The sequence below is a fragment of the Ochotona princeps genome, chromosome 3 (assembly GCF_030435755.1).
Source record: "Ochotona princeps isolate mOchPri1 chromosome 3, mOchPri1.hap1, whole genome shotgun sequence".
In the NCBI taxonomy this organism is placed as follows: domain Eukaryota; kingdom Metazoa; phylum Chordata; class Mammalia; order Lagomorpha; family Ochotonidae; genus Ochotona; species Ochotona princeps.
Window position 1 is genome coordinate 47,283,586 of NC_080834.1, and position 16,010 is coordinate 47,299,595.

General features: G+C 39.6%; 1 pseudogene; it reads right to left on the reverse strand.

Annotated features, from left to right (window-relative positions):
* Nucleotides 1–12,763: 12,763 nt before the first annotated feature.
* LOC118758877 (small ribosomal subunit protein eS8-like) lies at nt 12,764–13,353 on the reverse strand (annotated as a pseudogene).
* Nucleotides 13,354–16,010: the final 2,657 nt, after the last annotated feature.

A 16,010-nucleotide genomic window follows, 5' to 3' on the forward strand; every position in this document is an offset into this window, starting at 1 on the left:
ATCTTGCCACTCCTATCATGTTGAAATCTCTCCACAATCCACTGGCTGACACAGTCCACCTTAGAGTCTCTGTTTGCCCAAGTATTCACTTCCAACTCTTGGCTGGGGTTGTTTATTGATTTGTTCAGTCTTCTATCCTCTGTTATGATACCAGGTGTCCTCTGCAGCCTCCAATGTACTGACATATTCTCCATGTGCATCTGGGTGTGTTGTCCACTGCTCGACCTAATCCACCTAGGAGGCCCAGCTCTGACACATAGACTCCACGATCAGACCATGAAACCTGTAATTCTCTCCATGGTTAGAGTTCTGAGTCTGGCAGTTTAGTTGGGGGGATTCCCAAAGACACCTCATCTGAGGTGATCCCATAGCTGGTTCTTGTGTGTGCATATCAATGTACGATCTGGTCCATTGCATCGCCCAAATCATCTATGCACACTGGTGGTTGCAATTGCTGCAGTTCTGTCTCCAGCTCTATCTTCTATGCAAACAAATGGTGTTTCAATCCAGCCCAATCCTGCCCACTGTACTTCTGGGCCTCATGCAATCTAGTGAGAGTTGTAGCCTAGTTGGAATGGCCCACAATAATCCCCACCAGGCCTGCTCCCTGCCCTGGTTTCTATGTTTACTAGCATGTACGGCAGACTGGTCCAGTCTATCCCACTTCTCATTCTGCTCTTGTACATGTCAACAGACATTGAAGCCTAGATCACGCTAATCAGCCTCATTTTCCAGTCCACCCTGGTGCCGACAGGTGCCACTTTTCTTCAAGCCATGCCTGCACCTAGTCCTGGTTTCCATGCTTACCAGTGATAGTTGTCATCAGAGAGGTGCCCACTAATTCCTTCATGGGCTCACTCCCACTCATGGATCTTGCATTCTGCAGGTATTTCTGCAGTTTAGCTTGACAGAGTTTGTCCCCCAAGGCACTATCTGCTAGTCGATGCACAATCAACACCCACTCTGACTTATGCATGTACCAGTGGAAAGCCCAGCCTGGCCTTCCCCAAATCCAGCTTACATGCAGGTCAACAGGTGTTGTAGCCTTGTCCAGCCTGGTTGGCCCCTAATCCCAGCTCTCTAGCTCACCAGTGGGAATAGTGGCCCAGCAGGGGAGTCCCCCCAAACATTGGGTTCATCTGCGCTCCCCCAGGTCTCACGCATGCTGGATGGGTACTACAGCCCAGTCTATCATGGCCCTTCTCACCTCAGCATTTGACAGTAGATGCTATAGCCTGACCTGGCCTGGCCTACTCCCAATTCCAGCTCATGCTGGTGAGGACTACAGCATAGCCAGCCCAGTCAGCCCCAGTCCAAGCCCTCATGTGAACTGGCTGGTATTGTGGCCCAACCTGGCATGACCCATGCACCATTCTGGCTCTCGGATTTACCAGCAAGTGATATAAACTGGCCTAGCCTGGCTCACCTCAGACCTGAGCCAAAGGTAAGTCCATGGGTGCCATAACCTGGCCTGGTCTGGGCCACTCCCTTTCTTGGTTCTTGTGCTCACCTGCAGGGACTGTGTCCCAAAAGTGAAGTTCCACAGGCTCCTCCATCAGAACCTCTCCCAATGCCAGATCTCGTGCACATCGGTGGGTCCATGGACCAGCCCTACTCAGTTTACCTCCTGTCCTAGCAAGATCAGTGGTCTTTTCTGACTGACCCTCAACCTTTCTCATTCTTATAGTTGTGGTGTTACAGCCCAGCCAAGCCTAATCCTCACCCAGACACAATTCACACATGGCTCAGGAAGGGTAGAGATCTGACCCAGCCCATCCTATACCCCCCTGGTTCTCACAAGCACCAGGGGATGCTGGAATCTAGCTCAGTTCAGCATACCCCAGACCCAGTCTTCATCCATGTCAAGAGACACTGTGACAATGTCCAGACCAGACCACACTCCCTGTTCCAGCCCCTGTGCTTCCTAGTGGGAACCAAAACCCAGTTAGGGTGTCCACTTATTTGCCCAACCAGGCTTGTTCCCAGTCACAGATCTCAAACATGCCAGTGTTTGCTCGAACCCAGCTTGGCAGATCCCCTCACCTGTCTTGGCCTTTGCCTTGGGCTGCTGCAGCCTGTTCTGGCCTGGCTGCCCACTTACTCTCCCAGTCCCAACTCTCACCAGCGGGTGCTGCAGCCTGGCTCTGCTCAGTCTGCTCCCATTCCTGGCTCATGTAAACCGGTAGGCATGAAAGCCTGGCCCTGTATGACCCTCACTTCATCCTGGTTTCTGCACTTGCCAGTGGGGTATGACTTTTTGGCCCTGTCCAGTCTGCCCCTTCCCAAACCAATCCACACACTTGCCGACAGATGGAGCTACCCTACCCAGCCTATTCAACACCCAGGCTTGGACCATGAGCTCACTAGAGAGAGCCATGACCCACCAAGTGAGTTTCTCCAGGTTGCCCCCCAACCCCCCACTCAAGTCACTCCCAGACCCAGAACCCATGCATGCCAGCAGCTGCCAGGCCCTTATCTGGCATGGCCTGTTCCATCCATCCTGGCCTTTGTAGGAGCTGGTGGATATTGTGGCCCAGGCTGCCTCTCACCATGCTTTAGGGCGCTCATGAGGATGCTGCAGCCTGGATCTGACCTGCTTATTCCCAGCCCCAGTACCAGTGACTATTGGTGAGTTCCATAGTCACACCTAGCTCAGCCCAGCACCATACCAACTCTTGAGCTATCCAGCAGGACTTATAATTCCCCCACCTATCCCCCACAGAATCCAACCCTTGACCTGCTTCTTTTGCATGTTCGTTGGTGTCATGTCCACTGTTCTGACACTCACTGTCAGGTACTAGGATCTAGCCCTTCCAGGCAGGCCTAATTTTCATGTGGGCTAGCATGTGGTAGTCAGCATTGCTCCGTACTAATAAGCCCAGCTCAAAATGTCCGTGTGGACTGGTACATTGGTCTGACCCATAAAGGTCTTCTTGTTTCTCCCCTTGAACCATCATGCCTCAGTCCTCCCATTTACCTGCAGGAAAAGTGGACTTGTCGTTGGAAATCCTTCTGGAGTGATTCCTCACCTACACATATGGTGGCCTTTTCCAAGGATATCCCTCAACAGTTATTTCTCCTCTGCGCATGAATCCACAGGTCAGTGCTCACCCTCACCTGTGCAACCCTCCAATCTCCCTGCAAATCCACAACCACAGTTCCCCAGAGCGTGTCAGTGGGCGACCCGAGTGTTGCAACCGCTGCCATTGGCATCTAAGCCGCCCTGGCTGGGGAAGGTGCCCACTCCCCCTCCCCTTCCATGTAGCTGGGGCCCCTCTGGAGCAGCCCACGACCTGAGCCTGGGAAGCTGTATAACACAAGCAAGTGGGTAATATCTAATAGATTATTATAATTTGGATAATCCTTATATTACTTTATATTTGCATTAATTGTACAGTGACTGATATGGATGCTATCGCCTAATTTAATACTAATTAACTATTAGCACCTTCAGTCACATCATCACATACCTGGTAACTGGAAAAGATTCCTTCAACATGATTGTTTAAATCTACATCAAACTGACATCTCACTAAATGAAGAGATTTTATTTAGCAATCATGCTTATCCTTTCCTTGCAAGTATTGGATCAACAGGTCAAATCTAAATGTCGCTAGATAAAAAAGATATGTTGCAAAAATTTTAAAGAATTATAGAAGGGCCCAGTGCAGCAGCCTAGTAGCTAAAGTCCTTGACTTGAAAGTGCTTGGATTCCATTTGAGTGCCGGATCGTATTCCAGCTGCTCCACTTCCTTTTCAGCGTCATGGTTGTGGCCTGGGAAAGCAGTTGAGGATGGCTCAAACCCTTGGAACCCTGCATCAGCATGGGAGACCTAAAGGTAGCTCCTGGTTCCTGGCTCCTTGATTTGAATCAGCTCAGCTCTGTTCATTGCAGCTACTTGGGAATTGAACCAGTGAATGGCAGATCTTTCTCTGTGTTTCTCCTTCTCTCTGTAAATCTGACTTTCCGATAAAAAGAAATGACTCTTTAAAAAAAGGAAGTATTTTTATATATCTGTTTATACATTTTATGTGAAATATAGGGAGAGAAATACACACAGATATATGGGCAGAGAGAGCTCCCATTTGTTACATGTGTGTGTATGTATATATGCATATACATGTATGTATATATGTGTGCATATATATGTATACACATATATACACAAAATTCAATGAGAGTTATATATGTGTGTGTATGTGTGCTATATATATGTATGTTTCAAATATATATATATATATATATATATATATATATATTTCAGAAAAAGCGTGAGAGTGAGAGAAAGTGCTCTTCTCTGTACTGATTTATTTACAAGAGGCCAAGCAGTCAAGGCTGAGTCAGGCTGAAGCTGGGAAAGCAATGCAGATCTTCCACATGGGCAGTAGGAACCCAGGTGTTTGGCCATCATCCATCATCTCCTAGGAGCACTAACAAGGAGCTAGATCGGAACCAGAATCACCAGGACTTGAACAAATGCTCCAATACGGGATGTGGATACTGCAAGTTTTGGCTTCAATTCACTGCCTAAGAGTGACCAGGCAATGTTTTTAAATGTAAATATCAGGACCATGAAATCATGTCTTGGCAATTTTCACACTGATTCTTGGTTAGGTGGCAGAATTGTTTATTTCAGCAATAAACAAACTAGAAAATGTCATATTTAGCTTGAGTATTAAGATGGGCTGAATATGCAAGTTCCACTAACATTCATACATGGAGTTCTAACAACAAAGGAAATAGAATAGGCACTGTGGCCTTTGGTAAGGGATTACATCTTGAGGGTAGAGTTGTAATACATGGGTTTATCTACCTTTTAATAGAGGTTCAGAGATGTGTTACTTCCTGTATCATGTAAGGACACAGTGGAAAGCCACCAGCCATGACATGGCAGCCCTTCCCAGGACTTCAAACATGTGGGTGCCTGGGTCTTGGACTCAGTTCTCTGAAAATCCAAGAAATACACTTAACAATATATTATTCAAGTCAATCAGATGGGTTTAGTCATTTTATTTTGCAGTAAGTTCTACGTATAAGGCAATAAGAAGCTTTAGATCTTTTCTGCATTGATAATCTTTCTCTTTCCAGGAAAAAAAAAAAAAACAGGCTGCTTTAAACTTTGAACAACTACCTAAATATGCAGACCCATATAAGTACTTAATTAAAATGATGGAGAATATGCAGTGTTTCAAAGAGCTCTAATAAAAAATCAATTCATATAAAAAATACAGAGTACTGCAGCAACACTTGAGCGAGTATTGCTGCGGACAGGAAGAGGATCTTCTCCTTAGTCTATAAAATGTAAAACACTTCCTTTTCAATCACCACTTATTTCACACATAACTTCACATAATGAATCCATTCCCTGGAACTCTGGGATAAACAAGCAATTCATCTTCCCAAGTGTGGAAGGGAACTACCCTTATGCACATGATAGACTTCAGTTTTTCCTCAGAGTTGGCAGCCCTCACAGCCATTAACAAAACTTCTCCTGTAAGGCATCAAAGTTTGCTTTTGGCTCCTATCCCACAACTCATTTAGATTCCTCCTTTTTCTCTTCCTGTCTTTCTCCCTAGGGTGCTGGATTCCTTTGCTTACAGTATCATCCCTCCAGGTAGTACAAGTTGCTTGTGTGTTTTATACAGACCTAGATCATAAACACCTCCAAAGCCCAAACAAAATTCAATGAGAGTTATTGCAAATCTGCATGTTATTAATTTAATTTTGTATTGGAATTCTAGTTCTATATTTTAAATGATTAGAAATCATAAGGATATTTTATTATTAAATGTGTCATACCAACCTTTTTCCCAATCTTGATGTTTTTTTCTTTTTTTTCTTTTGCTTATTTATGGGTGCTTTTCATGTATAATTTAAGAATATATAAGAAAAAGTGAATGTGCTGATTTGTTACTCATGATGGACAAATTCGAGTCTGTTAGGTAACAGTTGTGATAAACAATTTCCTTTACATGCATGAATAAACATGTTAGGTATGCACTTATGAACAAAGAAAGCAACAGTTTATTTTTTTTCAAGAATGATTTCATTTTAAGCTAATATCACGTATGTTTAATCTAAACGCATGTCATCTAATAAGTGCATATTTAGTATTATTTCATTAAATAGTGACTTTATGTCATAAACAAATTATAAAAGAGCATCATGATGTGACTGCTGTTATAAATTACCCAATCTGGCTGAAAAGTTGACACTGTAACCAGAAGAACACCAGATCATATTTGCATTCAATTCTTCTTATGAAGTAAAAGCTATATACACAAGACAGAAAATGTTAACTCTGTAAATCTATTTTTACAAGATAAACAAGTCTTTATAACCAGCATCCCAATAAAAAGTGGATATTACAACATCCCTGAAATTACCCGCATGCAAAGGTACAGGCAGAGGCATTAAAATGACTCAGTATACAACAAATACCTCATCATGCCAATTGAAGAAAATAAACAAATAAATCCCTAAGAATTTTACATCTCAGACCTCATTTCCTGATCATCCCCCCGACTCTCAGCTCACATACAATGATGTTGTAAAGGTACTTCATATTTGAAGTCAAAATCAGTTGTAGGTTTGAAACCCAGAACACACACGGGAACAGCACAAGAAAACAAATTCTCACTCCCAAGATACAGGAAGGAGCTTCAACTAAAGGATAATTATTTTGGTTCCAAACAAATTAAAATCTATATACATCATTTAAAAATTACTTATGAATGTATTTATGTATGTCTGCATTTATTTCTAGAGGCAGAGAGATCAAGAATGAGTCAGGCAGGGTTCAGCGTGATAGCCTAATGGTTAGAGTCCTCTCCTTGCACGCGCTGTAGGCACTGGTTCAGCTTCTCTACCATCCATCTAGCTCCCTGCTTGTAACCTGGGAAACCAGTGGAGGATAACCCAAAGGCCTGAGACCCTGCACACAGGTGGCAAAACCAAGCTTCTGGCACCTGGCTTCAGATTGGCTCAGCTCCAGCTGTTGCAGCCACTTGGGGAATTAACCAGCAGAGGGAAGCTCTTTCTCTCTATATCTTCTTCTCTATGTAAATCTGCCTTTACAATAAAAAATAAATAAATCTTAAATCTTAAAAATGTGTGTGAGGCTGACTGACAGAGACAGTACACAAAATGTGCACAATGGCTGAGCTCAGCCAGAGCAGAAGCCAGGAGCTGCTAACTGACCAGGTCTCCACTCTGCGTGGCAGGAATCAGGCACTCCAGCTATCTCTTCAGTAGGAAGCTAGGGTTAGAATGCAGTGAGGGTTGTTCTGCAGATCACTTTGGTATCTTAACTGCTAGGACAAATGTCTGTCCCACTGCAGAGTTTTTCATCACATATATTTCTGTGGAGTAGTGATGTGTTTAGTTGATTAGTTAGAGATGCAGACTTAGAGTGTGAACCAGTGGATGAAAGACCACACTCGATCTTTCCCTCTCTATTTGTAGCTCTGCTTTTCAAATAAATAAAGTAGATCATAAAAAAGTTGAGGACAGATTTGACTTGATAGTGTTAGACTCAAGTTTTAAAGGTAATTTGGTATGATTTTAGATCAGTGAAAATGAGGCAGACTCTATAAGGAAGGCTGGGGGATTTAGGAAGCAGACGGTGAGAGTAGTGGATCACACTGATCCAGGTGCAATGAAGGATCAGAATTAGGCAGTGGCCTGCCCAAGGGCACTAGCCCTGACGGTTCAAAGAACTGGAATCCTAATCAGTGTCAAGTGTCTCAAGGAGCTCCAGTGCGGTCAGGGTTGTATCCTCTTCATCATTTCTAAGGTGGCATTTAGAGGGAAACGGATTAGCAAATGAGCCTCAAAATTTCAAAGACCTGAAACAATAAAGTTATTTTATTATCCTAGAACTGATGTCAACAAAGTAGTTTCTCTGTGTCTCTAGTTACGCCATCTGGCATTTATAGGTTTCTGAGATTACTGTGGAAAAATAAGAGAACAGTTGAAGAAATGGATCTACTACAAATTGTCTCTCACTATAATTCCCTACTGTTGAGGAAGTAGAGAAATATCCACATTCAGACACATTTCTTGTGATCCCCATCTACTACCAGATGTGTTTTTACCCCTCACAATTTGGGAAACTTCTGGTTACTCTCTTATATGGTATTAGTTTTCACATGGAGGTTTTCAACCGTGAGTCTCAAATTTCATTGTTCATTTCTCTTAAGAGGTTTCCAAGCCCTATTGGATTTCTACTGAGAAATGCTATGAGCATAGTCTCCTATAAAGAGCTATAATTTAATGTAATTTGAACTAATTTAATTTTGTGATGCAAGGGTAAAAGCCTATCCAATTCATTTTCTTCTGGAGCTAGTGGTAGAAGTCTTAGAGATATAGTCATCTATAAAATATACCAATTGCCATATGTTGACCAAAAACTTTGGTTCTAAATTCCCACATTTTTTATTAACACTACACTTTCTGATCAATTTAACCACTTACATAGTTATATATCTCCCAGTTATTCATTTTTCTTACTTGTTAATATACTTTGCTTTACGGTGCAATAATACTTCAAATGAAATATTATGATAGGTTTGTATCTAACATGAATTTAATTGGTGGTGAATCTCTTTATATCTATATCTATATCTATATCTATATCTATATCTATATCTATATCTATATCTATATCTATATGGTGTTCTTAGAAAATTTATTTTGCCTGTATCAAAAATTCATTACTTGATGCCTTCTCCAAAGCAAAATATTCTGTAAAAATAGCTGTCAATTGCTTAAGTGGAGTTTGATAGTAATTTTGCCTGGATGAAAATATTACAGCACTGTCCTAATACAGAGTTCAACTTAGCTGGGCATTCAAGAGTTAGCTGAGAGTAGAAAATAGATTAGAAATAGGGAGATCTTTAGATGCATGCTTCTTTAGGGTTCCTCTTTATCCCAAATCCTCAAGGTGCCCTACTAAACCCTTTTTTAGTCTTGAGCCAGAGGATCTCTGACAAATCGTCGTGGAAGATGAAAATCACAGATAATATTGATACAGTCACTTGCAGAACCAGAAGACATAGAGAAAGGATGTCATAATATCTCATACTTATTTCTTTTACATGGCTCACATGTTCTGTATGTCTGCACATGGTGTATGTGCAAATGAAAAACGTTTATCACAAGAAATCCTTCAGGCTACAGAAGTTTACATATTCTGGTTGTCCTCAAACTGTTGCCTCCATCAACTCCATCAGTTGGTTAATGCCAACTGCTGTAATAAACTTGTAAGAACAGTTAACCTTGTTTTACAGTAGCTTACATCCAGGAATTCCCCTTTTGCCTTGTCATAGTCTGTGTGTCCTTAATTCTCCTGTCATTCACTCTAAATAAATTTAGCTTTCTGGTTTTTTTTTTTAATCTTTAACTGAGAGCCATATTCTCTGTGTCAATTTAGGTTTATAATAAAAGGGGCTCCTGGATGCCAAAACCACACAAGTACTTGGGCATGACTGCTAGAAGATACACATTGGCTGATAAATTCAAGAATTAAATTGGCCTCTTAATCATGTATGACTTGACACCAGAAAAAATGGTTATGCTAAATTATTATACTGTGTTAATTAATATTAGAATATTTTAATTTTTCAGTGTCCTTTAGATGTCAGGACACTATATATATGTATATACATACACACATATATATACACACGTATTTATGTGTAGAAAACACACATATATGCAATATGACTTCAAAAGTTTCATATAAATATATATTACAGTACAAACGTATGGATCTCAAAATTATTTTCAGCAAACTAAATTCATCTTTTAATTCATGTTTATAATGACTTTTTAATATTCTCTCATAGAGTTGTTCAACGTAATTGACAAAGCAAAAAAATTATATTTTGACATGGTTAGATGAAAGGATAAAAATTGTCCTTGAGATCATACCTTTCTCTACATGTGTATGTCTGATCTGGATGACCTCACAGTTACACATGCTTTCTCTGCATACTGAAGTTTCAATTGCTCTGGTAATCAGGGAGGAAAGATTGATCACCTCCTCTCCTCAGGCACTGGTTGCCAGGCAGCAAGGTAGCTCTTTTCATTCTGAGCACATATACTATGGAATGATAAAAGAGTTCCCTAAAGGAAAGCCTTCTGAGAAAGCTAGTCTTTAATATATTAGTAAAATTAAAAAAAAAAAAAAAATATATATATATATATATATACACACATACAAGTGTGAGGTTTCTCTTTCCCAGCTTGCTTAACAAGTGTGGGCCCAAGTATACATGCAACAATGAGAAAAAACACAACCTCTCTTGCCATCATGGGCCATCACCTCAGCAGCTTCCTTGCCGAAGTTATTTAATTTTAAAGGATATTTTAAGTTTATTGATCACAAATATCTTGGCTTATAATTTTCTTCAATATTATTGACTTACCACTTTAATGTGGATATTATTTTTCTATCCAAATACACTGCTATTTTTACACCCCCATTTTCCATGCTATTTAAACATTTTTACTAATTCTCATTTTACTTGAAAGGTAGAGGGGCAGAAAGAGATGGAGACAGAGAGGATTTCTGGCTGGTTAGTCACTCTCTGATATGTCTGCAATAGCCAAGATTGGGCCAGGCCAAATAAGAAGCTTGGAACTGAATTTAGGCTTATACACTTATGTACGGGAACTAAGTCCAGTACACAAACCACCATCTCTTTCTCCCAAAGTGCATGTTAGCAGGCAGCTGGATTGGAAGCAGAGTAGTACAACAATGTGGCTTCCATGCAGTGACCAACTCTAGTAATGCCTCATCCCTTGAAGCTCCTTAAAGATGTTTGCACAATGCAGTTTCTATGAAGTTGACTTACACTGTAAATCAGGGATGTACAGATGCCTTGCTCCTGTGTGACATAGGCAAAGTCCAAACATCAAAGGGATTTTAGTGGCCAAAAAGAAAAAAAAAAAAAAAGAAGGCTGGTAAGCTGGTTGTAGTTAACTAATTGTGACAGAGATATTAACAGGAGACAGAATAGAGGAAATGGGATGAGTGATATATTGGAACTCTTTTTATTACTATCTCACAATATTTGTTGGTAAATTTAAAACTACTCCAAAATAAAATGTTAAGGAAATGAAAAGCTGGCGGGAAGACAGAGCAAAATAACCTGAGGGCAAGAAGTGACTGAGCCAGTGTTATAATGTAATATCATATAGTCCAGATATCATATAATTTGATCAAATAGACTTGTGTTGGTTTTTACTGCATGAAAACCATTTCAGTACATGCTGGAGAGAAAAAAAAAATTAAAACACTGTTCCGATTCCTGTTAGACAGGAAATCTAATTGGAAACTCTAAACACAAATTAAGCCATAACATGAGTTTAGCATTACTTAAAAGTATAGAACAGTAGGTTCCGAAAGTGTAATGCATTACGATGAACACATCTGAAAAAGCTTAATATGTGAAGTAGCTTTTAAAGTTTCATTGACAAAATTTTCAGGTGCAAAGAAAGGGAAATGACAGGCTAATGTAATAATAATAAAAATCAAAATCCAAACCTATAGAAGTTTAAGCAAAATGGATATGGAGAGAAAGTAGATGATGAAGATGATATTGCAAATTTAACATGTTTCATAGAAAAAAAGAGGTAAATTTCAGTGACTGTTGACCAAACATTACAAAAGAGGCTGACCATTTCTTATATGCTTTAAAATTATTGGCATGTGCTTGCTCCCTGAATAAAAGAAATAATCTGCTAACGCAGTTGAGAACAGTTTCTCCCCTTCCTTCTTTGCTAATCCAGTTCACTGGGATAAACAAAGGAAGAACATGGCAAGTGATGACAAAACTCATTTCCATTTGATCCGCTTCTCTAGCCTGTTTTTGATTCTACTGCCTTGTTTTCAAAAACCTGTGTACTTACACAGCCCTAATGCAAACCACTATGCACTGTTAGGTGACTTTTTAAGAACCTTTAGTCAGAAGCCCCTGACTTAATTTCTCTTCTCATTTACTACTATTAAATTTTCATTCTAGTCTCAGTCTGTCTTCCCACACAAGCCTATCTCAGAGCATTTGCATTTCTTTTCATAAATTTCTTTAACCCCTAAATTCAGTCCACTGAATGATTGGCACTGCGCTATTAAACCAGAACCATGTTGATTTCAATAGCAGAAAAGTATTATCTATTGTACACAACACAAACAGGAGAATTGGGCAACAATAACATTTGATTTTGGTAATATACTAAAGAAGAAGAACAGCCTTTTCCTTTGGGGCATACTGTTTGACATCTATGCTAAAAAGAATTGTTCTCTTCTTCCTTTGAAATTAAATTGTGAGCATATCAGTTGTGTGAATAACTACTGTGTAAGCAATAAGCAGTTTCACTAGTATAATCCTTAAAATATCCAAGATTGAAACTAAAAGGTATTGTGGTAAATAATAAATATAGCTGGCTAAAAAAAAATATAAAGGTTGGAAATGTCCAAAATCAATATAAACCAGAAAGGTTGACTAAATTGTAAGAATGTCTCCGGTATACAGTTTCTCTATGTGAATATGTATATATACATGTTTACCTACGAATCTACTGATTTTGTATTTTGCGTAAGTGAATATGCATTACACTGTACAGCTCTATTGCCAAATAAAACATGGACTCCCCATGAAATTGTTACATATATCTTGACAACAGGATGTTGTCCTTCCCTTTATTACTTTTTTTTTGAAGAAATAGGATAAACATCTGTATTTCACAAGAGAGGATTTATCTGCCTTTGTGAGCCGTGATTCTCCTCAGGTGGAACCAGCTGCTTGCACTCCAGCACACAGCTGAGTGCTGAGCCCCAGTGGCCTCAAACGGATGCAGTCCACGCAGCAGCTTGTCCTTCTGTAACTGCTCTTCCAGAAGACTGCTGATTTTGGTGTTTATTTTTGTTTGTTTGTAATCACGTATTTCTTGTGAATTTTCTTTCCTAGTTTTTTGTTTAAGATCTCTTCCTCATCAAGAGGCAGTTTGGCCTCCTTCTTGTGTGAGACTTGTCTCACTGCCGATCCTGTACTGCCAGTGAGTGCAGTGTAGTTCTTCAACAGGGTCTTGTGCGGACCAGCTCGTTGTTGGAGCTATTATAGACATCGATTATCCTTCTTTCACCAGTACAATATTTGGAGCCCTGAACGTTGCCCACATGCAACCGCAGGGTGTGGCATTTCTTGCGGCTTCCTCTCATGTGCAATGTATGAATGACACAGGGAATTAGGGGTAGCAGCTCAGCTTACACTTGTGCTTCTTTAGTAGGGCTTTCTCTTGATCCCAGTCTTACGGCCCGTGTGCCAGTTGTCCTGGGGGATGCCCATCGCTTGGCACTGGCTGGAAAGAGCAGGACACTGGACTTCCCACCATTGTCTATACCTCCAATGTCATATACACTTAAATAGCAGAATGATAGACTTTGTGACTGGTTTTGAAGGACTATACTATTATAATATGGGAGAAAACAGAGGCGGTGGGGGGCAGAAAGTGGAGAGGATAGAAGGGAAATCACTGAGCCTATGGAACTGTATCATTCAAACAAACAAACAAAAAATTCACATTAATCCTTGGAGAGAAAAAGTAAACAACCAAGCAAGTCTAGTATATAAACATTAGTCTTCCAAAACAAAAAATAGCAAAAGATGTGTCTTTAATCAGAGCATGATTCACAGTTCCAGTAACACATGCCCCAAGAAGGTTCCTTTATGTATCAGAGATGGGGTCCAAGGAATTTGTTCTTACCACCTAACTAGCCAGAAAATAAACATTGCCCTTCTAAGTGTCTCCTGATTACTGCTGAATGCAGTCAATGTAAGTAATTACTTCTTAAATGATAGCAACATTTCTTCCAAATAAAATGATGGTCTTCGGCATGGTGGCCTAGCAGCTGAAGTCTTTGCCTTACACACTGGGATCCCATGCGGATGCTGGTTCTAGTCCTGGCAGCCCCGCTTCCCATCCAGCTCTCTGCTCGTGGTCTAGGAAAGCAGTCAAGGAGGTCCAAAGCCTTGGGATCCTGCACCTGCGTGGGAAACCCAGAAGAGGCTCTAGGCTCCTGGCTTCAGACTGGCACAGCTCCGGCCATTGTGATTACTTGGGGCATGAATCATCGGACGGAAGATCTTTCTCTGTCTCTCCTCCTCTTTATATCTGACTTTGTAATAAAAAACTAATAAATCTTGAAAAAAAAAGAGTTACAGTAAGATGAATAGAGAAAGAGGCAGAGAGAGGTTCCATTTGCTGGTTCACCCCCAAATTGTTGCAACAGCCAGGGAATGGCATGCCAGAATTCAATAGCTAGAAGATTCTTTCAGTCTCACACATGGGGGGAAGGGCTTAAGCACATGGGCTATTCTCCTTTTCTTTCCTAGACACATCAGCAGGAAGTGGGAACAGATGCAGAGCAACTGGAACACAAACCCATGTCCATACAGGATGCTCCTAAGCAGTGGATTAAGCTGGTAAGATAAAATGTCAGACCTGAAACAAATTTCTAGTTTGAGAGTTTTTAGTGTTATCACCTTGGAAGAATTTCACTGCATAACTTATGTATAATTCAAAAAAGAAATAATAAATGAATGAATAAAATAATTTTTAATTCAAAGCATAAAGTCTTTGTAGATTTATTCTTTCAAGTTTTATCTAGAAGGCCAAAATGCAGATTTCAGTATATTTGATAATGTACTCTTTTAACAAGAATGTACATAAAATTTAAGTCTACTGAGAACATTGTTTTTCAACTATGACTTTATGATTGATTTTTTCAAGATTAATAAATATATTTCTAATTAAAACAGTCAAGGACTCATTAGAGCTAAATAATATAAAACAGAATTATAAATGTAGTTTTGCATTGTTTTATTTCTAAACTTCTAAACAAGAACTGATTCATTTCTATTTAGTTTTCAAACTTCCCCTTAATTTTTCTGAGTGTCAATGATCAAAACTAATCTTTATAAAATGTGATACATTGCTCAATACTTGTTTCTAAAACCAAAAAGAGTTTTATTGATCCATTGGGGGTTTTTTAGAGCAATTATAGTGGTTTCAGACATTAAAATTGCTATTAACTATGACATTGTTTGGACAGTGGAAAAACCATGGTATTAGAGTTCAGACTGATATTGATTGGCACTTTCCAGCAATAAATACAAATATACAAGACACTAGCATCCAGCTATTTTTTTCTGACAGTTTTGATACTAGCAGAAAGACAGATTCAAAAATATGTATTGGTAAACCTGATACCTGAAGTAAAAAAAAAATGCTTTATTCTTGCTCATACAATATTTTGTGTTTGACTCTCATGGGATATACATTTTAGATATATAGCTTATTTTTATGCACAGATTCTAAGCTTGTAAACATCCATTTCACACTTAACAGAAACTGTCATGTATTCATCAAGAAAATATTTTCAAAAAATGAAACTTATGATTGACAAATAAATAAAAGAATGAAGTAGTACTTGAACCAACAAAAGCAACCTTAAACAGGAAGCATGTTCATTAAAATAGTGCACAGTGACAGAAGGCTCAGGGCTGACAACTTCAGATACCACTAGCACATGATTATTTTTGCATAGTGAAGAGTCACCTACTTAGAGACTACTATACCAAACATGCATTTTTGTTTTTGTCTTTTAAAAATGGCATGTTTTCAAAATGTAGATAATATTCTTTCTTTAATATTGTCAATCAATCAGAAAGCTGAAATATCTCTACAGCTATGAGACATGTGTCATGACCCAGTTTTCACTGATAACAAGCAAGAGCAATCAAACTTACAAGTTAAAAGATATTGACAATAAGAAGATGTTTCACAATAGGCTTAACTACATCTTTTAAAAGAATTTTTAAATTTTTATTAGAAAGGCAGATCAAATTTACAGAGAAGAGAGACAGAGAGAAAGACCTTCCATCTGCTGGTTCACTCCCCAAACAGCCACAATGGCTGAAGCTGAGCTGATCCGAAGCCAGGA